The sequence below is a fragment of the Antechinus flavipes genome, chromosome 4, assembly GCF_016432865.1.
Source record: "Antechinus flavipes isolate AdamAnt ecotype Samford, QLD, Australia chromosome 4, AdamAnt_v2, whole genome shotgun sequence".
Taxonomy (NCBI): domain Eukaryota; kingdom Metazoa; phylum Chordata; class Mammalia; order Dasyuromorphia; family Dasyuridae; genus Antechinus; species Antechinus flavipes.
In genome coordinates this window covers 185,426,383-185,440,010 of record NC_067401.1, presented here as the reverse complement: position 1 = coordinate 185,440,010, position 13,628 = coordinate 185,426,383, and positions in this window count along the sequence as shown.

The following is a 13,628-nucleotide window of genomic DNA, read 5'->3' as shown; positions in this document are numbered from 1 at the left end:
AGAAGCTCGATCCTCCAAGCTCTACTTTCCATACTCTGATCCAATGGTACTATCCTTGCTGTTCTTGACATGTTTCATCTCCTTACACAAATATAGTTTCCTTGGTGGTTTCCCAAGTCATATGATATGCTCCTTATTTCTGCCTCCTGGTTCCCTGTTAAAATCTCACCACTTAAAAAAAATACAGGCTGGCTAAATTGAAGCTAATTTTATAGGGATTTTTCCCTATAAAATTAGCTTCAACTTAGCCTATAAATTTTATAATATTTGTACCTAGTTGTTTGCATGTTGTCCCCTTTCCCCTGTGAAATAGCTCCTTGAGGACAGCAGACTATTTTTTTTTTTCTTTTTATCCTTAGTTCTTTGCACAAATAGTAATGCATATTATAAATGATTTGTTTACTTGACATCATCATTCAGATAAATAACTACTTTTCAAAGATCATTTGCAAGGTTTTAGTTTTTTAAATTATTTCATATCAGTGACAGCATAGTAGAGTGAACTCTCTGTCTCTTGCTACCATTGAAAGGCACTGAATGGTTCCATAAGAAGCCTCTGACAAAATGATGTAGGGCTGACTTACCAAAAACTGGTGTTTTTTAGTTAGTTGTGTGCCCGTTGCCTTTTTAGACCTTTGAACCACCTATTTGGCCTAAAGGAGACATGCCTGCATTACAGAACTTGAGCTTGTACCTAACTCAGACTGATGAGAGCAAAACTCTGACCTGAGACAGCCCTGTAAAGTTATGTAAAATCACCAACAAAAAGTTATACAAACTCAAATGGTCTCACAACCTCTAGAAACAGGAAGATGAGTCTCCAGAAAATGTCTCTTTTAGAGATAGATTTCTGTATAAAATAGGCCTTCAGAAAATACCCTTTGCAAAATCACTTCTCTCTTGAGAATGATATTACTGGTCAAGAAAGCCTTTATCTTGGTGTCTCTTTAACAATAAAAGCCTTTTTTAATCACAGATTTTGAATAAGCGAATTTCCTTCACTGCAAATCCATGCCTTGGAGAACAAGGATCATCCATTCTTGCCACATCTCCCCTTCCTTATCCTGCCCTCATCAAGGCTGGCTACTAGCATCCTCAAATACAATGTGCTTTGCCTTTGTATGCTCTAGAGTCCCTCACAATAGAAGCACCAGGCAGAAAAGGAGGCATTTTTGGAGTCAACACTCTCCTGTAAAAACTAAATTCTTTCATTTTGAGGTAAAGTAAGTATAGTATAATATGGTTCCTTTTTTTTTTCTTTTTAAGAAAATATTTAACATCTCTTATTTTTGCATCTTTTTTTTTCCATTTTCTTTTTTAAAAAGTGTTAGTGATGAGGTGCAAGAATGGAGGGTAAGTGATTCCCTAACAGCAATGGGATCCCTTTGGCCAATGACAGGCTTTTCAAAAGAATTCACAAACCCCAATGACAGGTTTGTGGCAAAGAGTGGTATTTATTTACATCAAGAAGACAGCTTGCTAGGAAGACAGCCTTCTTGTGGGCAAGGTCCTGTTAGGAATATAACACTGAGGAAAAAAATAGCTTCAAAAATGAGCAAGCTCCCGTTAGGACTTCTGCAAAGATTCAGGGTTCAGAGTTGTCTTTTATTAGTAGTCTGAGGCTTGGGGCTTCAATTCAATTCAAAATTGAATGAGATTACTTAACTGGAAGTTTGAGCCACTGTTTGTGATGATTATGCCCCTGGCCAAGATCTCCCCTCCAAGAGGTTGGGAGAATTTGAGACTCAGGCATTCTCCCCCAAAGGGAGATGAAGTTTCAGGGCCCCCCAAAGATTAAAGGGGGACACAATTTATGTCATTAATATCTTGGTTTTCTTATGATCAAAGTTATCTAAAATTTTCCTCCTTCTGCCTCTCCCAGACAGCCTCCATAGAAAAATATTTTTTAGAGAAGAAAAAGAGGTAGCATGACTACTTAATACATAGAAAAAGTCTAAAAATATATGTAATGTGTAACACCTATGAACTTCTCACTTCCATAGAAAGATAGATTAAGGGTGTCCTCTCTGCATTTTCGTGATGTTTTCTTAATATGAAATAACCTTTTGAACTACTGCTTGGCTCATATAGTCTCTATAGCAGTCTTTTCTCCTCAAAATTTGATTAATGAACTGTCCATCACTTCTTTCTTTCTAATGTACTGACTTATTACTGCCTCTAAGATCCTAAGATCTAACTGCAGCCTACCGCCTACCTTTCCCATATCATTACACATTTTTTTTTTCTTTTTGTGCACACTAAGATCCAAACTGGCCAACACCTTAGTTAGAGTTAAATATTGGGACAACAGGGTAGCTAGATGGCACAGTAGATAGAGCACTAGCCCTGAAATCAGGAGTTCAAATCTTTAACACTTTCTAGCTGTGTGACCCTGGGCAAGTCCATTTGACCCCAATTGCCTGGGGGGGAGGGAATACATATATGTATATATGTATGTATGTATGTATATGACAACATGACACTGAACATTTAATAAAGGATTTCTTAGTCCTAACACAGAAAGAATGTTACAACAAAAATACAGAAATATTTACCTTTTAGTAGCTAGTTGGTGTAGAAGATAAAAGTGCTGGGCCTGGAGGACTTGAATTCAAATATGGCCTCCTATACTTAACTAGCTGTGTGACTCTGGGGAAGTCACTTCACCCTATTTGCCTTAGTTCCTCCTCTATAAAATGAGCTGGAAAAAGAAATGGCAAACCACTCATAATGCCAGAAAACTAACTGGAAAATAATATGTGAGAAACCTGGCATAGACCTACATCTTACACATCATACCAGATTTGGTACATGATTTGGGAATAACAAGTGACCATAAGCAAATTAGGAGAACAAGGGATAATTTTACATATCAGATCATTAGAGAAGGGAGGGATTTATGGCCAATGAAGAACTAGAGAACATTATGAAATGCAAAATGAATAACTGTGATTACATTAAAGTAAAAACTTTTTGCACAGACAAAACCAACACAAATTAAAAGTAAAAAGGAAGTATACACCATGGAAAAAATTTTAATAGCTAATGTTTCTGATAAAGGCCTCATTTCTAAAATATACATATAAGTATTGTGTCAATTTTATAAGAATTCAAATCATTCCCCAATTGAGAAATGGTCAAAGGATATGAACAGACAATTTTCATATGAAGAAATTAAAGCTATCTATAGTCATATGAAAAATGCCCTAAATCACTATTGATAGAGAAATGTGAATTAAAACAATTCTGAGATACCACCTCAGACTTCTCAGATTAGATAAGATGACAGAAAAAAATAATGATAAATGTTGGAGGGGATGTGAGAAAACTGGAATACTAATGCATTGTTGGTGAAGTTGTGAAATGATCCAAACCATTCTGGAGAGCAATTTGGAACTATGCCTAAAAGCATAACATAAAAACTATGCCTACATTTTGACCCAGCAGTGCCATTACTGGTTGTGGTTCCCAAGAAAATCATAGAAGAGGGAAAAGGATCCACATGTGCAAAAATGTTTGTATTAGCTCTGTTTGTAGTGGCAAAGAATTGGAAATGAGTAGATGCCCATCAATTGAGGAATGGCTGAATAAGTTATAGAACATGAAAGTAATGGCATATTACTATAAAAAATTATGAGCAAGCTGATTTTAGAAAGGCCGGGAAAGATTTACATAAGCTTGATGCTATGGGAAACAAGCAGAACCAAGAATACATTCTGCACTGTAATAGCAAGGTTGTGTGTTGATCAATTATGAAAGACTTGGTTCTTCTCAGCAATTCAGTGATCCAAGGCAATGCCAATAAACTTTGGATGGAAAACACCATCTGGATCGAAAGAGAGAACTGTGGAGACGGACTATAAATCAACACATTCTATGATCAATTTTTTCTTCTTTTTCTTCTGATTTTTTTCTCTCATTTTTTTTTTGTTCTTATTTTTCTCTACCCCCATGATTCATAAGGAAATGTGTTTAAAATAAAATGTACATGTTAACTGGTTTAAAAAAAATTAAGAAAAAAAAAAAAGAAATCAGAGTAAAAGGATTTATATGTACAAAAATATTTATAACAGCTGTTTCCCTGGTGGCCAAAAATTGGAAACCTAGGATGTGACCTATTGGATAAAAGGTAGATAAATTGTAGTGTTATGTGAATGTATTGAGCTGTAAGAGATGATAAAAATGAACAGTTTCAGAAGAAACCAGAAAGAACACTATAAATTAATGCTCAGCAAAGAGAACTTCAGAAACAGAACAATGTGTACAATGTTAACAATATTATAAAGAAAAATAATTTTTAAAGACTTTAGAATTCTGATTAATGAAGTAATAAACTATGCATCCAAAAAAATAAAGATGAAATATACCACTTACCTTCTGATAGCAACATAATAGATCTAATGGCAAAAAGAAACATTTTCAGACATGGCTATTGTGGTAATTAGTTTTGCCAGACCATCCTGATAAGCAATATTGTAATAAGTATAAATATATCCTGATAGATGTATTATAATAAATATAAAGTTTAAAAGTACTTTATATTTTATTGTTATTTTTAATTTGCTGGTGGGCAGGAGATAAGGGACAAATTAATTTTCAAATGTATGTTTATTTGAAAAATTAAAATGATAGATTATAAGAAAGCAAAAACAAAAACAACAACAAAAAAAAATTCAACCTCTTTTATAAAAGTCAACTATTGGGTCAGTGAGGTGATGCACTGGATAGAGCACTGCCCCTGAAGTCAAGAAATCCTGAGTTCAAATATGCCCTCAGATACTTGAGATTTCCTACTTGTATAATCTGAGCAGGTCACTTACCCTCAATGCCTTGCCAAAAAACAAACAAACATACACAGCTGTTGTCAACTATCGAATGATATTTGTGGGAGCATACCAGATGAGGACCTTGGGGTCATAGTGTAAGAGCAAGAATTAGCAAACTACAACCTGTAGATCAAATCAGACCCACCATAGCCTAAAAGCTAAAAAGAATTTTAAAATAAAATAAAAAGCATAAAAAAAGTAAAAAGGGAAGGGAAAAAAACTATTTTTTTTAAAATAAAATGTTTGCATCCCTACATGGGAAGATGACATGTTCAACTCTTGAGAACAACTGTATCTTTGTTAGGGCTCTACTTAGAGAGTATGAGCATAATTTGACTTTACTGTAATGGTGTAAAAAAGAAGCTATAGGTGGAAAAGGAATTGTACTGGAAGAAGAAAAAAGGTAAAATGGGATAAATTATCTCACTTGAAGAGGCAAAAAATACCTATTACAGTTGAGGGAAAGAAGGCAAGGGGAGGAGCTTGTATGAACCTTAATCTTCCCTCGCCCCCTTCCCACCCCCACCCCCACCCCCAGGCGATTGGGATTAAGTGATTTGAGTGACTTGCCCAGGGTCACACAGCTAGGAAGTGTTAAGTGTCTGAGACCAGATTTGAATTTAGGTCCTCCTGACTTAAGGGCTGGTAATCTATCCACTGTGCCATCTAGCTGTTCCTATAAAACAATTGGTAATTAACCTTAAGTGCTTTGTTTGTCTGAACCTCAGTTCATCTGCTTAGTTTCAGCCCATTATATCTCCTGCTTTCTTTTGTTTTAGAACACAGCTGGTCTCCTCCTCCCTGACCTCTCAGGGATGTGAGAGTCCCCTAAGGAGAGGTAATCGTGCCCTCCCTGACTTCTCAGGAAGGGAGGTGAAAGCACTAAAAAGGAGATGATCACACCCTTCCTAACATCTCAGGAAGGGAGATGAAAAGCACCAAAGGGAAGGGGGGATTGTTAGTGGGTTTCTGGGCTGAAGGGTCTTATTAGAAACAGGTATGCACAAACCCATCAGTATGGGAGGTATTACACAAGCACATAGCAAGTGATGACTCTCCCCACACTCAGTGCAGGCTCATTGTGGTGTAACAAACATGAATTGTACATGCAAGTTGTGGTATAACAAACAATATAAATCAACATGGTGTTGTAAAAGATTTCCAGAAGTCCTAGAAGGAGGATATGTAAACAACAGTCACACATACGGCTTCTTCAGCAGCCAAGAGATAGTCCAAAACCAATCTATTGTCCATTGTTTCACGTGCCAGGGAATCCAATGATCCCCACAAGTTTTTGAAGTCCTGCAACAGTCTTTTTATGTGTTAGGGAATCCAGTGATACCTGCAGATCCTAAAGTCCTGCAACAGTCTTATCATTTCTCAGAGAATGCAGTAATTCCTGAAGGTTTTCAAGCCCTACAACAGTCTTTTCATGTCTCAGGGATTCCACTGATTCCTGAGGGTTTTGAAGTCCAACAATTTTTGATCTCCATGACTCAATTGCCGTAACTGCCATGCTCTTTCAGTGGTGGGCACAATCAGCGATGGAACCACCTGAGGTTTCTTGGGTCTTCTCCTTTGTTTCAAGGATCTGCTCCGTTTCTCTGCGATGGACAAGGAGAATACGGCTGGTTGGCACCCATCTGATTCCTTCTCCACCTGTAGAGATACAAGCAAACCCTCTCCCCCAAGCAGTTAACCTATCTGGTCCCTTCCATTCACCATTTTTTGGGTCTCTCCACATCACCTGGCAATTATCTAAAGATAATGGAGTGCTCGCACTGGACACTGACCTTCCGGTGGGTTATAAAACCTGTCTGCCAACAAAAATTGTCAAAAATCAAGAAATTAATAGTATAAAGGGCAAGATTTAGAAGTTCTTTAGAATTACCTGTGGTTCCCCCTTTCTTTTGTTTTTGGAGGAAAATCTTAATGTCTGCTTCTCCTCTCTACTATTGCCAGTCCTTGAGGATTAAAGGGTATGCCAGTGTTGTGTAAAATCTGATACTGTGCACAAAAGTGTGCAAAATGTTTAGAAGTATATGCAGGTCCATTATCTGTTTTTACTGTTTGTGGCACACCCATAATTGCAAATGCTTTTGTGAGGAATTCAGTGACCACTCAGGCTGTCTCTTTTGCTGCTGGAATTGCAAAAGTGAATCCTGAAAAGGTGTCTACCACAACATGGATAAAAGACAGACTGACAAAAGATTTATAATGGGTCACATCCATTTGCCAAATTTCTTTGGTCTCAAACCACAAGAGTTCTTCCCTGGAGGCAGGAAGGCAGGAGGCAGGTAGGAGCATGGAAAGGAAGGCAAACTGTACAGGCTTTTACTATGCTCCTAGCTTCCTCTCTTGTTATTCCAAATTGTAAATTTAAAGCTCAAGCAGCCTGATGATATTTAGAATGAGATTCCTGGGCTTCTTGAAATAAAGGAGTATTGGCCAACATGGTTAGAAGGCTATCTGCCTTTGAATTTCCATTAAAAATAGGACCTGGAAGTCCACTATGAGAGTGGACATGCAAGATATGAATCTTACCTGGATGCTTTCTCATTTGCTCTCGAAGTTCCTTAAAGAGCTGATATATATTGGAGGCTACAAATTTTATTTGGGCTGTGGCAATTCTTTGTACCACACTTACTGAATAGGCCAAATCAGATATTATATTTATATCTCCTGGATAATAAGAGCTAGATTTCAATTGATCAAGGATGGACAGAAGCAGCTACACCCAAAGAAAGAACACTGGGAAATGAATATAAACTGCTTGCATTTTTGTTTTTCTTCCCGGGTTATTTATATCTTCTGAATCCAATTTTCCCTGTGCAACAAGAAAACTGTTCAGTTCTGCACACATATATTGTATCTAGGATATACTGTAACCTATTTAACATGTAAAGGACTGCTTGCCATCTGGGGGAGGGAGTGAAGGGAAGGAGGGGAAAAATCTGAACAGAAGTGAGTGCAAGGGATAATGCTGTAAAAAATTACCTTGGCATGGGGTCTATCAATAAAAAGTTATTAAAAAAAAAAGATAATAAGAGCTAGAATGATTGCATACAATTCATTCTGTTGAGTATACTGAAAAGGAGTTCTGACTATTCTCTTTATAGTTAAGTCACGAGAGAATACAGCACAGATATTATGTTTGGCTGCATCTGTAAAGATAGTTGGTCCTTTAAGAGGAACTTTAGAAATCTTTTCTTCAAGAATCCATCGCTAATTATATAATAGTCTGGTTATCTTTAATGGAGACCCATTAAATTTGGAGCCATGGCTAATAAAACCATCCACTCTGGGATGGTTTCACAGCACACATTAATTTGTGTATTAGTATAAAAGGTGTATATCTTGTCAGGTCTTATCCCAGATAATTGTACTGTTTGCTTAATGGCCTTTAATAAAATTCTAACCACAAGCACTGGGTAAGGAGTAAGACTTTATTCTGGTTGTGCTGGAAGGTTCACCCACTCTAAAACACTGTCTCCTTGATGAAGGACTGCTGTGGGTACCTCTTGTGTAGCAAAAATTGATATTTCCAAGGGCTTTTGAGTGACTCTTTCAACCACATTGGATAAAGCCAGTTCAACTTCTCTCAAAGCCATTTGAGCTTCTTTAGTAAGCTGACATGGTGAGTTTAAAGCACTGTCTCTCCTTAAAATGCCATATAACAGTTGCAATTGACAGGTAGTCAAGCCTAACACTGGTTGCATCCATTGGATATCTCCTATCAATTTCTGAAAGTCATTTAAGGTGTTTAGCTTCTCTGTTCTTAAGGAAAGTTTTTGTACTGTAAGCACCTTAGGGTATACTTTGTATCCTAAATATTGAAAAGGAGCATGTCTTTGAATTTTTCCTGAAGCTATGTGCAACTTGTAGTTTCTTAATGTTTCTAGGGTCTTTTGTAGACATACTTCTAACCTTTGTTTCTCAGGTGCACATCCCAATATATATCAGACTGGATAACCTTGGAAGAGGGGGAATAAAGTGAGGAACAAGGATGTATATTGATATTTTGAGACTACCTTGAAGACACCAACAAAAACAGTCCAGGAAACTAAGTTTCCAGGATAAGTGTTTTAGCATTTCCTGATAAGGGGAGAGAATAACTGGTTTTAGCATTCTCATTACTTTGGTATAAAAACCTGGAGAAAATATCTTAGACCTCCAAGAAGATTATGTATTTCAATAATGCCTAGAAAAATTATCTGTCATGTTGGATACCCAATGCACTGATGAAATCATGGAAGAGTTTTAACTTAGAACTTGTGCTTTAGGAATATTAATTTGGCAGCTGTAGGGAGGATGAATTGGAGAAGAGAGAGATTGGAACTAAGGAGACCAATTAGGAGGATATTGCAATAGTTTAGGAGAAAGATAATGAAGATGTGAACTAGGGTTATGGCTATGTATGTAAGGAAAAGAGAACAGATGCAAAATATTGGGGAGGTAGATTTGACAAGATTTGAGAACTGATTGAATATGGGGGATGAAGAAGGTTAAAGATTTGAGAATGATTCTGAAGTTATGAATCTGGGGGACTGCAAAAACTGTAGTGACTTCAAGAGAAATAGAAAAATGTGTTTAAGGGTAAAGCAATGAGTTCTGATTTGGACTTGTTGAGTTTCAAATACTTGTACAAACATCCAGATGGAAATGCCAAGCAGGCAAGTGGAGAGAAATGAAACAGGGGAATTCAAGATAGAGATATCTCAAGAAATCTGGGAGGCATGTGCATATAGAGTTGAAAAATGAACTTATGAGAGTTGATAAAATTATCAAAAATTGTCATTCTCAAAGAGGACCATGACACCAGGGAATTGATTCCATGACATGCAAATGAATTGGATTTAAGTAAGGGAGAGCTGTGCAAAGTCTGGTGACTTGACAGCCTTACTTTCTCCTCTGGAGCCATTTGGGTCCAGTGGCAAGAAGATGACTGGAATGGCCCTGGATGTAGTGGGAGACCTTGACCTTTTTAAGCTAAGATTTTAATCAATTTGATTAAGGCAAGAATTGTGGTTTTTTTTTTTTTTTAATTACCTAGTTTTAAAAAAAAAAAAAACCTGGGAGGGAAAACTCTCAGGGTTTCTGACCAAAACAGAAATTGCTATTTACAATCACTTTGAAGAAAAAAAAAATCCAACTATATTCACTTTGAGTGACTTAGGAGTCAAACAACAACCAAATGGGGCTTAGTCTGGGACCTGTTGTTGGCCAATTCACGAAGGCCAGAGTGATTTGGGTTTAAGGCATGATACTTAAGAAAGAAATCTAACCCATAAAACCCAAGTTATCTTAATAATTTCAGTGATCAAAAGTTACTTTCCTCTATTTCTAGTCATATGAAAATATACTCCAAGTCATTATTAATCAGAGAAATGCAAATTAAGACAACTCTGAGATACCACTACACACTGTCAGATTGGCTAAAATGACAGGGAAAGATAATGGGGAATGTTGGAGGGGATGTGGGAAAACAGGGACACTGATACATTGTTGGTGGAATTGTGAACACATCCAGCCATTCTGGAGAGCAATTTGGAACTATGCTCAAAAAGTTATCAAACTGTGCATACCCTTTGATCCAGCAGTGTTTCTACTGGGCTTATACCCCAAAGAGATACTAAAGAAGGGAAAGGGACCTGTATGTGCCAAAATGTTTGTGGCAGCCCTGTTTGTAGTGGCTAGAAGCTGGAAAATGAATGGATGCCCATCAATTGGAGAATGGTTGAGTAAATTGTGGTATATGAATGTTATGGAATATTATTGTTTTGTAAGGAATGACCAGCAGGATGAATACAGAGAGGCTTGGAGAGACTTACATGAACTGATGCTAAGTGAAATGAGCAGAACCAGGAGATCATTATACACTTCGACAATGATATTGTATGAGGATGTATTCTGATGGAAGTGGATCTCTTCGATAAAGAGAGCCTTAATTGATCAAAGATGGACAGAAGCAGCTACACCCAGAGAAAGAACACTGGGAAATGAATATAAACTGCTTGCATTTTTGTTTTTCTTCCCGGGTTATTTCTACCTTCTGAATTCAATTCTCCCTGTGCAACAAGAAAACTGTTCAGTTCTGCACACATATATTGTATCTAGGATATACTGTAACCTATTGAACATGTAAAGGACTGCTTGCCATCTAGGGGAGGGGGTGGAGGGAGGGAGGGGAAAAATCGGAACAGAAGTGAATGCAAGAGATAATGCTGTAAAAAAAAAATTACCCTGGCATGGGTTCTATCAATAAAAAGTTATTTAAAAAAAAAAAAAAAGAAATGGCCAGCAGGATGAATACAGAGAGGATTGGAGAGACTTACATGAACTGATGCTAAGTGAAATGAGCCCAAAACCAGGACATCATTATATACCTCAACAACGATACTAGATGGAAGTGGATTTCTTTGACAAAGAGACTATCTAACTCAGTTTCAATTGATCAAGGCTGGACAGAAGCAGCTACACCCAAAGAAAGAACACTGGGAAATGAATGAAAACTGCTTGCATTTTTGTCTTTCTTCCCAGGTTATTTTTACCTTCTGAATCCAATTCTTCCTGTGCAACAAGAGAACTGTTTCTGCACACATATATTGTATCTAGGATACACTGCGACATATTTAACTTGTATAGGACTGCTTGCCATCTGGGGAAGGGAGGGGAAAAGTCGGAACAGAATTGAGTGCAAGGGATAATGTTGTAAAAAAAAAAAAAAAAATTACCGGGCATGGGCTATGTCAATAAAAAATTATAAAATAAAATAAAATCCTCTAAAATGAAAAGAAAAAAATTACTTTCCTTTGGGTAAAGCACATATAAGTAAAGGTATCATACTCTATATAGACAGAAGGAAGGGAAAGGAAGGGAAAGAAAAGAAAAGAACTGTGTTGCTTAACTGGCCAGTTGCAGTTGGGTCCCAAAAGAAAATTTAGAGATGAGGGCCCAGGACAGAGTATTTGTGGGTCACTAACAATTAGAGGACAGGATTGGGCTTTAAAGCTTATTAGGCCAACCCTGTCATACTACAAATGAGAAAACAGGCCATAGAAATTAATTAAAGTTCAGGAAGAGAATTTGGTTTAAATCTTGATTCTGAATAGGATAAATTGATTGATGACCTCTCCTAAGAACTTGCCCTTGACCTATACTCTAATTATAAGTTGAAAATTTGAAATGACAAGTTGTGCTATAGCCAAAAGCTACAGGTGTTCATTTACCTTAGATAAACATACATTTTCATCCTGTTACCCCTGTCCTTTTTGCCACAATTAGCATTAAGTTCCTAATATGAGAAAGAGTGATATTGGCTAGTATTCTTTGTCGCTGGATAGATTTTTAGTCTCTGGATAGCTTAGAATGTAAGTCTGAACTGTTCAGCCGCTGGGAGATCAGAAGGGGGTGGAAGCTTCCATGTTAGGGTCTATTTAATCCTATGTTTTGCAGCTTGTGCTTTGTACTATCCTACTGAGGACACCTCGTCTGTTGGGAGTTGCCATTTCCTGTGACATTGTAATAAATCCTTTTTACTTTTTACCATGAGAATCTCTGATTTTAATTTGGGTTGGTGTCCCACACAGTTTGGGAGCTTGTTGGAGGATATTTCCCATTCATGAGAGGTATCTCTTATATTGAATCCTTGGGCAGATCCCTCATCTCAGGAGATAAGCCAGTGGAGAAAAATTTGGAATCAGTCACCTAAGTTGTATGAGGAAGGCAAGAAACTCCAGGGAAGTCTAAGTGGTTCAAGTCCATAAGAGTTCTATACCTTTGGCAAGAACTGGTAAGCATCCTGGGTGATTGAGGTTGGGAGACTCTAAGTGATTAGAGCCTGTAAGAGTTTTTCCCTTTGGTAAAATCAGGTGAGTCCTCTATCAAAAGGAACAAGATACTGTGAGTCATGAGAAAGAAACAATTTAAGTAGACTTACTGTTACATCTTCTCAATAAGAATATTAAAGAATATAGATATTTCTTAATACTACATGGTCTCTTTACAAAAAGAAACCATGTGCTAATGTACAAGGAAATAATAAGTAAACATTAAAACGTAGAAATGTTAAATGAATTCTTTGCATATCATACTGCAACAAAATAGTCATTAATAGGAAAAAATAAAAAAGTTACCTAAATGTAAAACTAATAATGTAGGGACCACTACAGGGTCTAGTCACTTGAATATGAGTAGTGTGCTTTGTCTAATGGCCACCAACAAAGAGGAAACTAGATGGTGGAGTGGAAAAAGCACTGACCCTGAAGTCAGGAGGACCTGATAATCACCAACATAGTTGCTCTTATATAGCATTTTGTGTCTGCACCAAAGATAATTACCACATGTACATATGACTCACAGCACTTTCATACCCTATTCCTCTCCAAGCTTGGCTTCTATCCTGGAATTCACATATTGGAAGTACCCTCTGCCCCTCTAATCACTCCTTCTGAATTTCCACTGAGAATTTCTATTTAAGGTGAATACAATTGATAACCAAGTCTCATTTCTCCTCAAGTAGCATTTAGAATTTCCTCAACGTTGTCCTCTTTTTTTTTTCTTTTTTTTGCTGAGGCAATTGGGGTTAAGTGACTTGCCCAGGGTCACATAGCTAGGAAGTGTTAAGTGTCTGAGGCCAGATTTGAACTCAGGTCCTCCTGACTTCAGGGCTGGTGCTCTATCCACTGGGTCTCAACCATGCTCTTCTAACAGCTTCCCCCTTTCAGCTTCTTTAGATGTTGTCTCCCTTAATTTAAAATGTAAGATCTCTGAAGATAGGGATCTTCCTTCTTTTCCTTTGAA